Source organism: Sinocyclocheilus rhinocerous, unplaced genomic scaffold (genome assembly GCF_001515625.1).
Source record: "Sinocyclocheilus rhinocerous isolate Xijiao unplaced genomic scaffold, SAMN03320098_v1.1 scaffold481, whole genome shotgun sequence".
Classification (NCBI taxonomy): Eukaryota; Metazoa; Chordata; class Actinopteri; order Cypriniformes; family Cyprinidae; genus Sinocyclocheilus; species Sinocyclocheilus rhinocerous.
Genome location: NW_015657695.1, coordinates 43,487 through 57,918, shown reverse-complemented (window position 1 = coordinate 57,918; position 14,432 = coordinate 43,487). Strand labels below are relative to the sequence as shown.

Genomic DNA, 14,432 nt, shown 5'->3' with positions numbered 1-14,432 from the left:
TTTTTTTTTTTTTGGCAAGCTTTCCTTATGAATTTAAATCAGCCATTAAGGCTACAGTTTGCCAGCTGGATTCCCCCTTAAAGGACTCAAATGGCATAATTAGTCATTTTTGATGCACTAGCAGATTGGCTGGCATAATGGGGTTTGTTCACGCTGTTTAAAAGCTTTCCGCAAGACGTCTTGAGTGGTTGACATTATTTGAGCATTGCATTGATTATGATTGGAAGTCCCTGCCTATTTCTTTGTCTTTCACCGCCATCTTTTAATTTACATTTTTACCTGTCTTGATTAATCTTCATATTTTATGAATTGCTCTGTACTGTCTTGGTCTCACAGTCTTAACAGCATGTCGCTCTGTGTATTATTGATTTCTAGATTAGGTTTATGCACTGTGAGTGATTATAAAGTCATGAAGGTGCAATTACTTACTCAGTCTTCCCTGGCGTACCTTGTGTAGAATAATTAATTGATTAAATATTAAACCTCCTGTCCTCTATGCATAACTTATTATTTGAGGTAGAGGAGAGTAAAATCCATTAGCTTGGGGTCTTATAGCCATATATATGAAGTTTCTCTTGACCATAGATGGTACAAAATCTAAACACTTTTCATAAATGGCTATGCTATTTTTATTTAATTGAAATATTTTTTTCATTTTATTTGAATATTATTTGTGAGATTTAGTCAGCCTAAAAAGTTGAGGTTAATTGATCTGTTAATGAGGGATTGGTGCACATGTTTAGATTTGTGGAGTAAAAATTAGTTTTTATTTAAAAGTAAAAAGATAATATTAGACCCTTGGGGTGAGATGGCTCCTCCAGAATTAGCGCAGAAGGCCCAAGTGGCATGTTGTTATTATTTTTAGTTGTAATACTTATTATAATTCATGGGGTTATAATTCAATAATTATGTGTTAGATGTACATTTTAGACATCTTCGCCATTTCTTAAAGGCTATTTGAATAAAATCATTAAATTTGCATTCATTGTATTGCTATTATGACGTTTTCAATTAAAATATGGGTAATGTGTAAATATTCATACACTTGTATATAGGTCATGAATACATTTACCTTTTTAATGGATCTCTTTTACTAGGATTATTCAAACGAACTGTCAAAATACAATTACTAAATGAGCGAGTGATTCTATATAACACATTGGTTGCTGTATCACCAGATAAGTTTCTAAGTTTCATATATTACAACTTTAAAATAAATGCACATTGTTCTTAATGGGGGCAGTGTCATATATATTTTTCTTATAAATCAAACATTGTATAGTTGCATTAGATCAATATCTCACTATCTTCAGTAATATGTGATTTAGCAGGTGCAAATTTAGTAAATCTACCCGAGTTATTATTTACAGTGCTACCCACTAATATTGGCACCCTTGGTAAATATGAGCAAAGGGCAATATTTAAGAAGTTCCAATCAACTAAAGATGTTACAAATCTTTCTGGAAGAGGACGTGTGTCTATATCGTCCTAATGCACTGAGGAGGAGAGTTTGAGTGGCCAAAGACTCTCCAAGGATCACAGCTGGAGAATTGCAGACAGTAGTTGAGTCTTGGGGTCAGAAAGCCTAAAAATATATATCAAACAGCCCCTACGCCACCACATGTTGTTCAAATGGGTTTCAAGAAAAAAAAAACTCCTGGCTCATCCAAAAACAAACTCCAGCATATTCAGTTGTCAGACACGACTGGAACTTCAAATGGCACTGACTTCTATGTTCAGATGAAACATAAAAAAGAGCTTTTTGGGAGCAAACCCACCAGATGGGTTTGGTGCAAATGGATAAAAAGTACCCCATGTCCACGGTTAAATATACTGCTGGATCTTTAATGCTGTGAGCCTATTTTTCTGCCGGAGGTCCTGGACGTCTTGTTCAGATGCATGGCATCATGGATTCTATCAAATACCAACAGATAAAAAATCTAAACCTGACTGCCTCTGTAAGAAATCTTATAATGGACCATGTTTGGATCTTCCATCAAGACAATGATCCAAAACAAACATCAAAATCCACACAAAAATGGGCCACTGATCACAAAATGAAGCTTCTGCCATGGCTGTCTCAGTTCCCTGACCTGAACCCTGTAGAAAATGAGTGAGGTGAACTGAAGATAAGAAGCACCAACATGGAGCTGGTATTCTGAAGGATCTGGAGAGATTCTGGATGAAGGACTGGTCTCTGATCTTTTATCAGGTGTTCTCCAAACTCATCAGGCATTATAGGAGAAAACTCAGAACTGTTATCTTGGGAAAAGGATGTTGCAATAATTGGGTGCCTATAACTGTGGCTAACGTCAACTAGAGAAAAACATAACATTTATTTCATAATGTGAGTTTCCCCCCACTTTCCATTGTTTTACTTCAGTGAAAGGTTAGAATTTTGTAAATTGTTCGAATGAAAGATCAAAAGGATAAACAATGCAGATTTATTTTACAGCCGCCTTTGCTCATATTCACCAAGAGTGCCAATATTGGTGGGCGGCACTAGTATTTTGTTAATCTGCTTCCAGAAGCTTTGTATGTTTCATGAAAAGCGATGTCATCTTTAAACAGCTGAATGCAAGGTTAACCGCTTTTTGATTTGAACTTTGAAATTCTCACAGGCATTTTCATCCATTAATAAACCTGTTCTTGAGTTTGACACTGCTTTCCTATTGAGCTCAGAACAAAGACGGGATCTGATCTAATCTGTCAGCATGTCACAGATCAGTCTCTTGTTACTTGGAGAATGAATGTGAGTTTTATCCAGGGCCCAGAGGAGGAGTAATCCATGTTTAAACTTTGCTCATTACTGCAGCTCGAGGGGGCACAGGGACCTTGCCTTATTCGCTTCATTAAGTCATTAACAGTCTGGAAGCCCAGCTGTCAGCAATATCGGTGCCTCCACAGAGATATCGGTGCGAGACGAGCTGTGAATGGCATATGGATGTAAAATTACAGCCATCGTTTCTAATATGTCCCCTTTCATTTGGACTCTTTCCCCATGTTAATTTATATACTAAAGGGATAAATAGGCATATTACTTCGACTTATTTCATTTCTTTTATAAAATTAGAGATTTGTTCACTTATCCTCAGCGCTCTTGGCTCGTCTATCTTCTGTCAGATGAATCACCCTAATAATCTCTTCTAGAGTAGAGAGACATTTTAAATATTAATGTGCGCTGTAGGATGTGTATCAGTCACTAGGGGGCGACATGCGCACTAATGATTAGACTCGGATTGAAGCGTGTTTACAGAGTCATTACTGAGGCTAATGTGCCTCCACAAGGTCTTTAGCTCCAGTCCATAAAGACGTTACTACTGTTCCATCCCTTTTCTTTATTTCTTAGTAATTTGCTTCGAGTAATTAACTGACACTTGAACGGAAGCCAGATTTAATCAGTATCGGGTCTTCTGTCAGTTTAAAAAGCCGTTGATTGTTGGAGACACTTGAAGGATCAATCACCCAACTCTTCAGCATTGATTAGAAGACCTTACACCCATCTTGCCTTTTTGAAAGTGCCAGGTTTATTTAAAAAAAACCCTGTATTTATTTATTTCCCCCTGCTGAATTGTGAATTTATGTCTTTGTTGTGCAGCTAGATGAAGTATACGTAATCTGCTGGTCTAAATCATTATTTTATCAAGACAGGTCTGTTCTCACTACTTTTACTTCAGGTCTTGTGATGTGCAGTTCACTGGTTAAGAGTGATGTGAGTGACCCTGCCTGCTGTCAACTTGCTGTTATTTTGTACTTCTTGAAAATAACAGGTATCTGTGAAGAATACAGCTTCTGTCTTCAAACTCAGAGAAACTGTCACAATTAGCCTATCATCCGCTAGAGCAATACCTGAGCAATATTCTTCTGTTTTTCTGACAATATTTGTTCAGTCCTATATTATTTCCATAACAGACCAAAAAGGGTTGTTATAGTTAACCAAATAAATAAATAAATAAATACAATTATTCAATTTCAGCTTGCCAAGGAAAGTTATCATTCATTACTGAAGTGAAATAAAACTATACAGATATATATATTTTTTTAAAAGACAAGAACAAATAAAAAATGTAAAATGAAAATATTTTTTTCCCCATTCAAAATATTAATAAAAACAGCACTAGTATCTCAATTATATTAAAATAACACTGAAGCAAACTAAATGTGCCTTTCCAGAGGCTGGGGGAAAAAGACTATTGTTGAAGTTTAGCTGTTGTCATGACACTCAGCATGTGTCTTGTTTTCTGTTGCTGATCATCAACACATAACAGGGCATAACTGTGCCTCCTTCGCATTTTAAGGGGCTGTTCACACAGGGAACTATTGTGTAAAGAACAGATGGAGCAGAACAGAATTAAACGGGCCTCAAACCACACCTTACATACCATATTGACGATAATCGTGATATTTAAAAACTGAAATATCCTTATGTTGTTAAATAGGGGTATTGCAATATAGTGGTATTGCCAATAACTGTGATATTTGAAAATAAATAGTAGCCTACGTATAACACTGAAATAAATAACCCAGCAGCAGTAACTATCTAGTTGACATCTCAATGTAGGTGGCGGTATAGCACCTTAACGCTATTTCTTCCTGTCATAAAACAGAAGCGCACGCAGTTACTAATGCAGCGTGAAAGCATGTTGTCAGATAAGAAAGACGAGACAAAAAAGTTTTTTCAAAAAAAAAGTTAGCTTGATTTTTTTTTTTTTATTCAGAGAAAATGACTCGTTGATCACCGCAGTCTGCAGGACTTATCGTTCAACAGTGAGCGTAAAAGGGGCAATACCAAAAACTGTTCACCCTCCTCCGTCTTTATCATCCTGCAGATTATGCCACTGTACAGAGAGTAAGTTGTATTATTTTGCTAGCACTGAAACAGGTAATGTTATATTATTGTTACAACTGTTAACTGCTGACGCCTTTCTATTGTATTTACACCCCTCTGACCTTTTAGTCTAAAAGTGTGCTCTTTTTTCATTATTTTTACATTAAATGTCTTTAGAGATGAGTATTTCTTTTTATGTTTACCCTAAATGGGTAATGTGAGCTTTATGGAGCGCTAAACTCTCACATGTAATTTATGTTTAATTCATACTCGACACCGGAGGGCGTTTTTGAGCAGAAAGTCCACAGGCGAGACTCATAGGAGTAATAGAATTTATGACGCTCCAGGAAATCCCTTATATGGACAAACGCATAATCGGCTGTCTGTAGCTAAATAAAATGCAGATAGAGACATTTTGATTAATTAAATATGAGGAGAATTAACACGCAATTGCGATAGTGTATGGTTTATCTGTGTTCAAGCCATCTTGGGTATATTGATCAGGATAATGTATATTTATAATGCAATGCTAATCAACATTGCGTTTATCATGGCATGAAATACTATTCAAATAATATAATTTCTCATTCTGTAATAAGTCACATCCGTTCACAGAAATAAGTTATTTCAAATTTGAAAGTGTAATTGTTCCTTTTGTATGCAGTGGTGTGATTCATTGGCCCAAAAAATAAAATGAAATAAAATAAATAAAACACAAAATTTAAGTACAGATGTATTTGACTGACAGTATTTTTTTTTTCAAGATTTCTATAGATACTGCAATAAATAATTATCGTGAATTCTTTTAGACAAGATAATCCTGTAGTGAAAAATCTGATGTTTACATTTAAAAGGGTCATATGATGTTACTAAAAATAACATTATTTTGTGTATTTGGTGTAATGAAATGTGTTTATGCGGTTTAAGGTTAAAAAAACACATTATTTCCCACATACTGTACATTATTGTTTCTCCTCTATGCCCCGCCTTTCTGAAACGCGTCGATTTTTACAAAGCTCATCGGTCTGAAAAGCAAGGTGTGCTCTGATTGGCCAGCGATCTAGTGCGTTGTGATTGGCCGAATACCTCAACAGCGTCACACACGGCGGGCTAGAGTGAGTTGAGGCGGGCGGGCTTGAGAACGGCGCGGCCGGCTGATTCGACGAAGGAGCGTCCGGCTGGCTTGCGGCAACCACATGTGACGACCCTGGGCTGCACTCCGCTTCGTCCACAGTGAAAGATGATCCGGCGATCCACAGCGCGAAGTTGATGTATTTCCTCAGCGACCAGCACGGATCAGCTCCAGGCATGACGAAGCGGATATCGTCCTCTTTTGGAAGACCAAACAAAGTAGTTTCAATTTCACAACGAAACCCAGCGTAGCGTCTTCACGACATGGCGGCAGCAACAGTACTACAGCGAGAATTAAAGTTACGCCTTCTTTCTTTGCATGAACATTTGGGCGGCGTTATGCAAATCTTCCCACATCGTGACGTAGATATGTGGGGGTGTGTTAGAACGAGCCGTTTTAGGTAGGCGTGGTTGACTCTTAACTTTTATAAAGAATATCTCTTTGGATTTGAGATTTTAGTCTTTGCAACTTTACAGATCTTCTTTATGCACCAAGAGCTTGTAACACTCCAAAGAGAAAGGAAAAATTGAAATCGCATCATATGACCCCTTTAACTAGTTGAAAAAAATATATTTATTTTTGTGGCGCAAGATGCCGAAAAAAAAATATCAGTGAGATCCAACAGAATAGCCAAAGATCTTTTTTTATTAGAATTTTAATATGTGCCAGAATCAGCTTGTCACCACTGACAAGCTGCTACTAAATATATTGTAGAAACTTAATTTTCTGTAAAGCTGCTTTGCAGTGATTTGTATTGTGAAAAGCGCTATACAAATAAACTTGAATTGAATTGAAAATCAGGAAGATCAACACAAGGTTACATTGTAAAGTGTAGTGTCAATGTGCTGTCATTCTTTGTGGACCATATGGCAACGCCACTGCTTTTTTTTTTTTCTTTTTTTTTTGAAAGGGTGCTAGTTCAGGGTCACTTGGTGAGCTAATACAAAAGGGGAAAAATAGATTTACCGGTAAATATGAGATGGGAAAGCTACTGATACATTTTTATTTAGTATGAAAAGGGACTCTGGTCTAATCATTTTTAAATAATTCAGCCAAAATTACATCTGAACTTGACAGCCATTAATTACCCTTCATTTTTGTTTAATGGAAAGTGCTGCTTTAATTTTATAAAAAAACAAAAAAAGTCATACAAGTTTTGAGTGATGTGAGGGTGAACATGATTTATGGAAGGTGCAACTTGATTGAACTTACATTTGTGATTGAGTGATGTATGACATAGTATTTTAGACAGTTCAAAGTTTGGGGTTAGCTTTTTTATTCAGCAGAGACACATTAAACTGAACAAAATTGACAGTAAAGACATTTAAAATGTTACAAAAGATCTGTTTGAACTTTTTATTCATCCACCGGGATCTTGAAAAATAAAAATGTATCATGTTTCCACATAAATATTAAGCAGCACAGAATGATTTCTGAAGGATCATGTGACACTGAAGACCGGAGAAATGCCTGCTACAAAATTAAGCTTTGCCATTACAGGTGTAAATTACATCTAACTGTATTTTATGTATATGTACAAATGTATTTTACATTCACAATATTACTGTTTTTACTGAATTCACCCACAGATCTTGTTCGCCTTGCAGGTTTAATTAATGTTGGGTTAACATGATTAGCTATTATGGGAAAACAGACAGCTAAACACAAGTTAAGGTTTATCGACAGTGTTATGAGGAAAGTAAAATAATGTTCCCTTGACCTTCAGTTTATAAACAGCAACACTATTACTGGGGTCAGATTCATACAAAGCCCTGAACATGACAGGCAAAAACAACAACAACAACAACAACAAAAAAACTCAAAAACATAAATTAACATGCACAATTATTTTAGGTAAAAAAAAAAAACGAAACACATTTTAAGTGAAAAAAGTTTGGGGTTGGTCGTTTTTTTTGTTGTTGAAGATACCATATTTTGTTTTTGAAAGTTACATTTAATATCCATCCGGGTGAATGGACATGATGCTTCAGGCAGTATGTATTTTTCTGTCAGGTCAGAACTGTGTGTCTCATATCCCCTTTACTCTTCCAAACAGCTTTAGCTGAGCTCGTGTCATTACAGGCTGTCAGAGCTCCAGTATAAAGTTCCAGCCTCGCCTATTGATCTGTGTGCCAAACGCTCTCCTTGCTTAGAATCAGAGCTGTGTGTGTGTGTGTCCCTTACACCCATTTTGCGTAAATGTATTTGCAGAGGTTCATAAATTACCTCTTTGCTCGTTCCCCTTCTCTGTTCCTCACATCTGCGTACCCAGGGCCGAAACGGATGAGAAAATCAGGGAACTGGATTGAGGGAATGAAAGTGTGCGAGAGAGAGAGACTGATGAGGGAGAGGGAGAATGAAATGGGTGTCAAGGGCAATGAAATAGAGAGGAACATTTTCTCCACCTCAACTAACCAAGAGAAGAAAAAAACGAAACGGAGAAAGACATTTACGGTCTGTTGTGAAAGATAAAACAAGCTTCTTTCTGTCTTGTTCTGGCTTGATGTGGGAAGGTTTATGAGAGGTGAAGAGAGCTCAAGTAGCCGTCCAGTTCCTCAGGCTCTGCTGTTTTAATGCAGTCTGGCATCTCCAGCCAGATGAGCCGTGAAAAACATGGCTTAGACTATGTCATTTCCGAAAAGTCGCACTACATGAGTCATGACTGTCAGGAAGAGAGATGGAAGGAGAAATAAATGCGAAAAGTATTGTAGAATGATCTTCTACAGTGGAGCTCGGAGACGGAGGAATGACATTTTTTTATATATCAAATTTTTCACCAGCTGCTCTCATCCATTTAAATTTTATTTTTATCCCCTTCTGGCAAATCCTTACTTTTCTCCAAATTCAGCTCTTGCTGTCATCTTATTTTTCATCTCACAGTCTCTGTGCTCTCTCTCTCTATCTTTTGTCCTGTCTGCTTGCATTACTTGGAGCATCTCTCTCTCTTTTTCTCCATCCCTGTTTTTTTATATCTTTCTTTTTCTTGTCTATCTCTTTCAGTCATATTGCTTCTCTCAGTCCCCCTCCCTCAAGTGTTTGTGCCTTGAATGTTGTGCACACGCAAGCATTAAACTTAAGATGTCTCACACAGTTTCCATTACACATTTTCAGTGTGATGACAGTCAGTCGCCCGCCGGGTACCAAATACAGTATCTGTCATCTCCCCCTCTTTTCTCACTCTCTGTGTTCCCTTCCTCTCCCCTTTCTCGTATTTGATTCTTTCCAGTCTCCCCGTTCCTCCCTTTACCCACAATCTGCTTCTTGTATCCATCCATCACGTTCTAAGCGGAGAGGAGAGGAGTGGAGTATGAACGCACGCGGGTGGAGAGGAGAGAAAAGCGAGCGCGAGAGAGGAAAGACGGCACAGCGTTTCGTGAAGAGCAAGCGCGAACGAGCCTCTCTCTCTCTCTTTACCTCAGTTTGCGTTTTTTACACGTGAAAGTGTGCGGGTATCTCTCTACCGGCTGAGTTGTCGCTCGCGTGGATACGGCGAGGAGCGTGAAGCACCGGACGCGTGATGGTTTGGTTGGACTAGCGCGGGAAGCGCGAGACTAGGAGAAGCTAGCTATTAAACTCTCCGTCGACTCAGGATCAACGACAACATCTTCTCCAGCCCTCTCTGACCCGCCTCCCTCTCTCTCTCTCTCTCTCTCTCTCTCTCTCTCTCACACACTCACACACACACACACACACACACACACACACTCACTCATGTAGGGCTGGATGTTGTGTCGTTTGGCTACGTGAGGTGCTAAGAATCGCCTTTGGATGTCCAGTGACCGTGTGTGTATGTGTTTATGGGGGATGGGATAGTTTTTAAGCTCTGTACTATTTGCTTTTCATATTTCATTTTAGTGTAAATAGCTTTATTGGCATGACTCTTAAGCAGTAATACTATATTGCCAAACTTGTTTCAGAAATATATGCTGTTTTTGCTCTGGGCATTGTCTTAACATCTTTTAAACAAGTGGGAGAAAGTTAGAGAGAGATTTCTAGATGTAAAAGGAGGAGATGGTGTAGAGAAGGAGGATCCTGGCATTTGGAGGGGCTGAAATGATGGAGTGGGTGGAGAGACAGACGGAGGGAAACCCTTGGGCAGCATCTTCCACTCCATTGCCACCCTCTCACACTGCTTAACTGGAGCAAGATCTGTTCTTCCTTCACTCAGTGATGTGTGTGTGTGATGTGTGGTCCAGCCTGATATTTATTTAAAGGAGCATCTCTGACTACTAGTGTTCAATGGACCCTGTCTTTCTCTTTCTGTAATTTATGTGTGTCGCTCTCTCTGATTGGACAGGAGACAGTTTGGCTATGATGTCAGGGGGTCTGTGTACCTTGATTTGTCTCTGTCTGAGCTATGTGTTAGTGTATATCTGCTGAAATAATTTTTTCTCTTCTTATTTTCATCATTTCTTCATACCTTCTTCCTTTGCGTTCTTATCTTTCTTTCTTCTTTTTACCTTCTCATGTTTATTTCTCTTTCTATCTTTTCTTCCTTCCTTCATCCCATCTTTCTCCTTCCTTCCTTTCTTTCCTTTCTTCCTTCCACGCCATCATTTTCACCTTCCTCTCTTCTCTCTTTTTCCTTTCTGCCTCATCTTTCTTTCTGTCATTTCCTTCCTTCCTTCTTTCATCCCATCCTTTTTATTCTTCCCCTCATTGCTTCCTTCCTTTCACTTTTTTCTTTCATCCCATCTTTCACCTTTTTTACTTCCTTGTTTGCTTGCTTTCTTCCTTCTACCCAATCTTTTTCACCTTCCTTCCTTCCTTCCTGCCCGCCTTTCTTCTTGCCTTCTTATTCTTCTTTCTCTCTCATTTTCCTTCCTTCTTCTTTCTTCCATCCCATCTTCCTTCCTTCCTTCCCTCCCATCTTTCTCCTTTCTTTCCTTTTTCTATCCCATCTTTCTCCTTCCTTCCTTCCTTCTTTCTTTCCTTTTCTATCCCATCTTTCACCTTCCTTCCTTCCCCCCTTACTTTCTGGCTGCTTTCCTGCCCGCCTTCCTTCTCTCTCATTTTCCTTCCTTCTTCTCTTTCATCCATCCCATCCTTCCGTCCTGTCTTTCTCTCTTTCCTTCCATCTTTCCTCTCTTTCTTTTTCTTTCAGTTTTACGTCTTCCCTTTCTTCTTTCTGTGTCTAAAACCGTTTCAGCTTCTTTGGTCAGTAGGGTTCATGTTATATAAATCCTCTCTCTCACTGGTGTCTACATTCAGTTTTATGTTTTTTCATAAAGCCTTACAGTGTCACAGTGTCTCTTCATGTTTGTGTCAAACCCGCCGCTTCAAGAAAGACTCTGTATTCCGTGATATATTATTGATGTGTCTGTGAAACTCTAATGAAGTGAAATATAGCCAGAATCAGATGCCAGAAGGTGCCTGTGCTTAAGCTGACAATCGCTGTGTGTCTGCCTGCAGGTGTGTGCGTGTCAGTGATGGACCTGAAGGAGGGCTGTGGAAGCGAGGCCAGCCGTGAGACCGAGAGCGGAGGCATGGGGAGCCTGGGAGGCCCCACGTCTTGGCAGTCCTTCGCCCATCGAATCACCCTGCACGGTTTACGCTTCATCTTCCCCTACTCTTCCTCCTCCTCTCACCGCTCCACTTCACGCCGTCTGCTCTGGAGTGCGGCCTTGCTGGCCAGCCTGGTGCTACTTGTCCTGGAGAGCACCGAACGGCTGGCTTACTTCCTCTCCTACCCCCATGTCACGAGTGTGGATGCTGTGGTTTCTGGCAGCCTAGTCTTTCCCGCAGTCACCGTCTGTAATCTGAACGCCTACCGTTTCATGCGTCTCACGCAGAATGACCTCTACCACGCCGGGGAACTGTTGGCCCTGCTGGACGTGCATCTGCAGATCCCTGAGCCGCACCTGGCTGAGCCCCACGTGCTGGCCTTTCTCACAGAGAAATCCAACTTCACTAACTACCGGCCCAAGCCCTTCAGCATGCAGGAGTTCACTGAACGAGTGGGCCACGATCTGAAGGAGATGATGCTCTACTGCCGTTACCAGGGCCAGGAGTGCAGCCACCAGGACTTCAAAACGGTGAGTTTCTGCAAGGTGTTTCTTTTATAAGGTATTTTTTTGAGGCTCGCTAGACCTGGAAAAATTTTGTTCTGTTGTTGTGAACTAAAGCATTATGGGCTCAGTGTTGTTAGCTCTAAAGATTATCCTTGTCGCTCAGCTGTTTCAAAGGTTTGTAAAGAAATGATGATTTTGATTCTTGCTGATGGTGTAATTCTGGATGCTAAGCTGTGGAGTGAAGAGTTTTACTACTCTATTAAGCTACTCTCTGACTCTGTGTGCAGCTTGTTTTCACTCTATAGGCGCAGATGTTTTCATCTTAACTGTGATTCTGTGGAATGTTTAGGATTCATTGCATCTCTTTCCAAAACGCTACAAGGATTCAGAACAGGTTCTACCTTAGGAACTGGTTTTCTCCAGAAATTATGTTTAACACATAATGGCTCTGTCTCTCTATAGGCGCAGATGTTTTCATCTTAACTGTGATTCTGTGGAATGTTTAGGATTCATTGCATCTCTTTCCAAAACGCTACAAGGATTCAGAACAGGTTCTACCTTAGGAACTGGTTTTCTCCAGAAATTTATGTTTAACACATAATGGCTCTGTCTCAAAAGGTCGCCGTGATTTTGCCAAGTAAGCCATGTTCCTGGATCAACATCTTTTGTTGATCTTGGATCAACATAACTGTCCAAAAATATAGACTTAACCCAATCCCTACCCATAAACCTAACCCTACCCATAATTTATTCCTAAAAACAGTGTGAAAAAATAGCTGATTTACAAGGGTGTAGAAGCACCTAACCCTGATCGTAAGCCTAAAACAGATATTTCCTGAAAAGTTATCCCTTAATTCTGATTGGTTGATAGGAATGTTGTTCCAGGATGAACAAGGATGTTGATCCAGGAACATGTTGTACTTGGTGAAATCACATTCACCGTCTTAAAACCAACCACTGATGGCTTCCGTCTACATAAACTGCATCATAACTGAAACAGAATCTCATAAGCCACTGATCTTCACAGGCAGCAACTTTCTTAACAGCCACTCAGGCACGTTCTGGTCCTCATGTGAACCTCATGAGACTCGCTGACGCTCTCGTCTCGTTCTGTTGTTTACATGTAGCCTGCTAATGATTCTGGAATAAAACAACTCTTTTATGTAGCTATTATCAGCATCTCCCTCGATCCTTCGTCCACAATGTTCACTGAGCTCCTCGCAATGCATTTTGGCCACGGAAGACGCAAACAAAACCATTTCAAAGTATCTTTGGAAGCATTATTTGCTGACTACAAATTGAAGCAGCCTCGGTGTCAGCACCATGCCTACGGCAACAAGAAATGGTTTGTGAGACAGAGCCATTTACTTTTATAGGCTTCATCAGAAATGAAATTGACTAGTTGTTGCTCTAAATATTTCAAGAAAGCTGTCACTCTAGGATATTCTCAAACTGGTTAAAGTGTTTTTTTGTGGTTAAGTGGAGTAAAGATGTAAATGCTGGCCGCAGCTGTGTGTGAAGAATGTGTTTTTCTCAGCACTGAGGGCTGAGATGATAAGGGTTGATAGCTGGTGTGATACTCAGTTGGAGTGCTGCTGTTCTCCTCAGGGGCTGAGGTCTGTTTATCCCCCCTCAGTCGCTACACGTGGGCTCTCAGTGCTTCGAACCACACACAAGCACATTATAAACAAACTTGCACACACACGCCATGCACCAGCTTGCTTTCTGTTGCTTTGTGCTGTCTCTTCTTGTTTTCAATGATGATGTACAGTATGAGTCAATGTTTGCAGCAAACAGGCATTATAGTGTTCTTGCTGGTTTCTAACAAAAAGTAGTTCTCTACATTGAAGCTATTTAAGGGACTTTTTATATATCAGAATGATTTTACAATATGTGGCAGTATCTGATACAAAAACAGTGAGGAACTCAAGGATGAAGCATTCATTTGGATCAATTAATTAAGTATTAATTAGTATTGAATAATTTAATATAAATACAGCTAATGGGACAAAAAGTTGAAAACAACTCTTATGTAACTAGTAATGATAAACCACAGTTTTTAATTTGATATTTCAGTTTTAAAAATGTCATGTAAAATGGCATGCAGGGACTTTCTGGCCCTGAATCTTTTTTTTGAACTGGTTAATTGAAAAGAACTGTCTGAACAAACCAATTTGCTAAAATGAATTGGACTTTCTACTTAGGAGCGAGAGACATTATGGGAGAGTGTGTTTAATGATTGGTTCAGCTGCCTTGTGACTTTTTTGGAGTAAAGTAGCTTGTTTTGTGAATTTATTTAGTATTTTGAAAATAGCCAAGATGTTGTTACACTGCTGAAAAATGTATCAAGGTTAAATTGAGCTCAGGCGCTAGTCGAGGGAATGTGGGCTTGTTCTTGTGGTGCCATCAGTCCATGAGTGTTTCCATGATGAGTAATTAGTCACATGACATTTACAGCTCG

General features: G+C 39.4%; 1 pseudogene; it reads left to right on the top strand.

The window, feature by feature from the left end:
- Positions 1 to 9,639: 9,639 nt before the first annotated feature.
- On the top strand, positions 9,640 to 11,995 carry LOC107721466 (acid-sensing ion channel 2 pseudogene; annotated as a pseudogene).
- The last annotated feature ends 2,437 nt before the right edge of the window (positions 11,996 to 14,432 follow it).